Consider the following 6,000-nt stretch of genomic DNA (forward strand, 5'->3'; position numbering starts at 1 on the left):
ATTTTTATTAATATCTTTATTTAAACACCTTGATTAGAAATATGATTGTGGGGCCCGAAGAGATAGCACAGCGGCGTTTGCCTTGCAAGCAGCTGATCCAGGACCAAAGGTGGTTGGTTTGAATCTCGGTGTCCCATATGGTCCCCCGTGCCTGCCAGGAGCTATTTCTGAGCAGACAGCCAGGAGTAACCCCTGAGCACCGCCGGGTGTGGCCCAAAAACCAAAAATATATATATATATATATATATATATATATATATATATATATATATATATATATATATATATATAAAAGAAATATGATTGTAGTTGGGTTTCAGTCAAGTAAAGAACACCCCCCTTCACCAGATCAACATTCCCATCACAAATGACCCAAATCTCCCTCCTCCCCATCCCACCCCCATGTTTTCTACATCTCTCATTTATTTGCATTGTTAAGATAGTTCTCAGTGTAGTTATTTCTCTAACTGCACTCACCACTTTTTGTGGTGAGCTTCATGTCATGAGCTGGACCTTCCAGCCCTCCTCTCTTTTGTCTCTGAGAATAGATGAGTGAGACTATTCTGCATCTTTCTCTCTCCCTCTGACTTATTTCATTCAGAATAATAGATTCCATGTACATCCATGTATAGGAAAATTTTATGAGCTTCAGGTGACAGAAGAGTAGAGAAACATGCAAAAGCGACAGGTCCCCTCAGCTTCTCCTCGATCAAACTTTTTCTTGTATTTATTAATTATCCTTCAGAAGACATATGACACAAGTGTTCAAGTCCTTACTAATTCATACCATAAACTCTTCAATTCCATTGATATTTCAGTAAGCTAGAAGCACTCTTTCTGCATCTATTAAAATATCTACCAATTTAGTATTATGTTAAGCAAAATAAGCCATAGGTAGAAAGGCACATACCAGATGATCTCACACACATGTGGTACATAGAAAGATAAAACAAGGGGATAGAAAGTATCAAGAATTACAGAATAAAGATTACTAGCACTGAAGGTGAAGTATGATTTTCTTAAGCTCCTGTAGATAATATTGGACTGAAATATATTGGGCCTAAATCATGATATTTTTAGAGGAGAGAAATAGAAAGATGGGTAGGAAAGATAAAAAGCAGGGAATATAAAGTAGTAGAGAAAACAAAGTATCTTCTCAGAACTCTTAGACCAAGTTGTTTTTTCTAGCTTCCAGTATGAATGTACATATGAACAATTTTTCTATGTGCCTGCTGCCAAAATTGTGCATATGTACTACTCTGTCTCCTAAAGTTCATGTAAATTCTTTTACATATACAGCTGCTCCTAGAAATGCACCCACTCTGAGTGTCTTCAGGCATATAAGTGCATCTGTAATTTTGTGTGTATTTTATCTAACTAATGTGATTAAATCAATTATTTAACAATATAATTTCAAATTGCCTTGAGTGAAGGCTTGTGTAATTGGCTAACAATATGACTTAATATTGCTTCTATTTGTTGCCTAAACTTTATGTGCATCCTCTAATATATGCATCTGATCCTACATATGCAAGTATGTGTATCTTCAGGCATATGACTGTGTCTATATTTTTCCCTTACTCTATTTAAGTCATGTGATAAATTGACTAAAAATGACTTCGCATTGTCTTGTGCATCTTTAATGATAAACATAATTTATCTTCATGTGCTTCTGAATTATACTTGCTCATCTAGTCTACTGAAGCAGAAGTCTCATGACCTTACCTCAAAAGATTGAGAAGATGTGGGTCCGAGAGCAAATACCAACACAGGAAATAATCCATACAAGTTGAAGGAAATGATACAGATCCAGGAAAATTCCACCACAAGCTTCCTGCTCCTAACACTAGGCCTGCAGGCAGATAGATCAGTTGTGGAAAACTGAAACCAAAAACAGTTTCTCCAGGAAAAATAGCGTCTGTGCCCCAGACCACACCCTGCGGCAGAGAACAGGTAGGGTCAGTACCAGTCCAAAATGTTCTTTAATTTAAAAGTACTTTGGATGAGCACCAGCAGATAATTATACTTAATATTATGAAGACTGGTTATTTCAACATCTTCCCCTCCTTAACTTTATAGAAAAATACAGAAATATGAGGTTAAACAAAGTAAATCGTGCTCCAAGGTTCTAAGAAAAAGGTGGAAGCTTCTATATCAAAAATAAAAAGGATGACAGTTTTTTGCATAAGTGCAGCAAATATTGGGAAAAATAGAAAGAAAAATATTTTTGCCTAAAACCAGGGTGTAATTACCTATGAATCATTCCAACATAAGACCAACTACAGCTCCAGGCATACTAATTTGTCTAACCCCAAAGTCTTTATTCATGGTCCCAGGAAAGTTTCTCAGTCATGATTGTTGCAGTCAGGCTTCAGTAATTACAGGTCTTGGTTATAGCACATATCCTATTTCAAAGTTAGGGTGCCATGAATGGTATCCTGGTATCATCTCACCTTTAGGTGGCAAGGCAGGAAAACCTACCTTGAAAGGAAGTAATTGCTGATTTCCAAGTCATTGTTTGGGTGGCATATAAGCCCATCCTGGGACAAGTAGGTGCCAAGGCAGTTCTAGGGCCTGTCCTGGTAGAAGGTCAATTCCTGGTTAGGTGCAGAAAACTTTGCCGGTTCCAAAGATGGGACCTAAGTTTCAGGGGTGATCAGCTGATGTCTGAGCCACTGAAGCCTACATCAAGTCATTATGACAAATGTTCAGGTGGAAGTCCCCCATAAAAAAATTTCAGAGTTCCCATCTTTATTAGATAGTAACTCCTCTCTATAGCTAAGATTCCCCCCCCCATTTTAATGTGCCTATGCAAAAAAAAAATTACCACCAGATACTATTGGTGCCTATGAGGAAAATAATAACAAAACGAGCAAATCCTATAACCTAGTTCTAACAAAAACATAAATCTCCAGTTACTATCTACTAGAATTTCCTACCAACTAAATTCAAGGAGGTGGTAAATTACACCTACATTTGGAAATAAACAATAAAGATTTATACATATTGAAAAAATACATCTAAACTAATATACAAAGGAGGTATACATATTCCCTTTAAGCCTAGTCTGATGATGAAATAAATTTCAAGCTTAGAAACTGAAAAATTGGCTCACAGCATTCACAGATCAGGGAATGTCCTAGAGCCAAGGGTATCTTAGAAGCCAAAACCAGTTGTAGGCAAAATTCCATGGTGAAGGGAGTTGGGAGAAGAGGGGCTGCTGAGAGCAAATCAGCAGCAGTGGTGGCAACATCTACTTTCTGGAATTTGGGGGCCAGGTGAAGTGGAAGCCTCATGGCCCAATCCAAAGAAATTGGGGAGATGCAGTTCTGGGAGCAAACGCTGACACAAGAAATAATTCACACAAAGTTGAAGGGAATGGTACAGGTCCAGGAAAATTTCACCACAAGCTTTCTGCTCCTTACACTAAAGACAGCCAGCATATAGCTCTGTTATGGAAAACCAAAACTACAAGCAATTTCTCCCTGAGACACATGGGGTCTTTATTAGGAAATAAAAGGCTACACCCTGGGGTGGAGAACAGGTAGGGTAAGGGACCAGTCCAAAAGGTTCTTCAAGCCAGAGGAGGGATAACAGCCAGCAAAGAAGAATTATTCTGAATAGAATGAAGAGCAGTTATTCCAACAGTCTATAATGCGCTTGATGATTAAAAGAGCTATTTCAGAATGTGTATGTTTTGTGGCACGAATAAACCTGGAAATATAATTGCTACATTTGACTCCTTTAGTCACAGAAAAATTTACCACCTTACAGTTTCACTAAGCAAGTCTTCCAGTATTAAAAACCTGGAAGCAGGAAACATTTTTGTCAACATATCTCTGGTCCAATGGGACTATTTTATTATCTGTGAAAAAATTGGTTAAGAGATTGCAACACCTAAGGACTCCAGACCCCTGATTATTATTTGAGTCTGCCTAGAGTCAGAGGTAAGAAATCTAGAAAATATTTGGTTCTTTTAAGAACTCAGACTTTTATGTTATTTTCTTTTCAGCTTCTGGATTAGAGATGGTCCTCATTGTGCTTTCTTCTGATTCTAAGTATATGCCAACTCTTCCAAGCACAGTAGATATCATCTAAATAAATATTTTCTTCCTTGATGTGAATTTCAAACAATGAGAAAACCTAGACTTAGAGAAAACCAAGAATAATTTATTTGAATTTACAAAGAAGAATTTACTTTTGAATCCTGGTTTATGAATTTACTCGAAAAAACTCTTGTCACTATGCAATTTTGTCTAGCTCAGGTTCAGATCTCTGGCAGTAACTGAATTGTGCTGCACATACCAGACACTGTTTTGCACTTTGGACTCAGTTTTGTCAATTGCACCATAGTGAAATTAGAGCGTATAGGAAGATAGTAATTCAAAGAAATGGACCATATGTCCTGCATGCATGAGCCTCTGAGTGTTTTTTTTTGGGGGGGGGTGTCACACCTGGCAGTGCTCAGTAGTTACTCCTGGCTCTACACTCAGGAATCTCTCCTGACAGGCTTGGGGGACCATATGGGATGCCGGAATTGGAACCACCATCCTGCATGCAAGGCAAACACCCTGCCTCCATGCTCTCTTTGGCCCTGAGCCTCCGAGTTTTAATAACCAATAGTCCATGGCCCTATGAGCACTGCCATATTTAGATATGGTGATTCTCAGTATTTATTGGCCATAGAATTAAACTGCCAGTCCCGAATGACCAAACTAAGTATTGTCAAAAATAGCCCCTAGCCGGGCGGTGGCGCAAGAGGTAAGGTGCCTGCCTTGCCTGCACTAGCCTTGGACGGACCACAGTTCGATCCCTCGGTGTCCCATATGGTCCCCCAAGCCAGGAGCAACTCCTGAGCGCATAGCCAGGAGTAACCCCTGAGCGTTATCGGGTGTGGCCCAAAAACCAAAAAAAAAAAAAAAAATAGCCCCTAGATGTCTTAACCATTCCTGGAAGGCCATGATTTTAAAAAAGGGGAGGGGGGCAGATGAACAGACATTTCTTCAAAGAAGAAATACAGATGAACAAAAGAGACATGAAAAATGCTTCACATCAATAATTATCTGAGAAATGCAGATCAAAACAACAATGAGATATTATCTCACACCACAGAGACTGGCATACATCACAAAGGATAAGAGCAACTAGCATTGGTGCGGATGCAGGGACATATTGACTCTCATTCACTGCTGGTGGGCATGCATATTAGTCCATCCTTTTTGGAAAACAATATGGATATTCCTCCAAAAACTAGAAATTGAGCTTATGTATGATCCAGCAAAACCACTCCTATGGATATACCTTAGAAATCCCAAAATACCATGCAGAAAATCCCTCTGCATTCCCATGTTCATTGCAGCACTATTTACAATAGCTAGAATATAGAAGAAACAACCAAGTACCTAAGAGCATATGTATGGCTAAAGAAACTGTGATAAATCTACACAATGGAATTTATGCAGCTGCTAAGAAAAGTTAAGTCATAAAATTTTCTTACACTTGGAAGGATATGGAATTGTTATGCTGAGTGAAATAAGTCAGAAGGAGTAGGATATAATCTCAATCATTTGTGGGAATAAGAAAAATAAAAGTATGGCAATAATACCTAGAAACCATAATACCAGTTTATGGTAAGAAGCTTGCCACAGGTAGTGAAGCTGCAACTGGGGTTAGAAAAGGGACCACTATGACCATTATAGTTGGAACTTATCACTTTGGAAAAATGGGGTGCTAAAAGTGACATGCATGACTCATATCTCTTCATTAATAATAGTGCAAACCATGGTGTCAAAAAGGGGAAAAGAAAGATAGAGAAGAAGAGATAAATAAAATATTGTCATGAGGTGGGCAGGGGAAATGGTGTAAGAGGGGGAGGAAACTGGGAACACTAATGGCAGAAAAAGCACTTGTGAAGAGTGATTGGTGTACATTTTATAACTGAAATTCTGTCATGAACAATTTTTAACAATGGTACTTAAATTAATCATAGAAAACTACAAA

Source organism: Suncus etruscus, chromosome X (assembly GCF_024139225.1).
Source record: "Suncus etruscus isolate mSunEtr1 chromosome X, mSunEtr1.pri.cur, whole genome shotgun sequence".
In the NCBI taxonomy this organism is placed as follows: Eukaryota; Metazoa; Chordata; class Mammalia; order Eulipotyphla; family Soricidae; genus Suncus; species Suncus etruscus.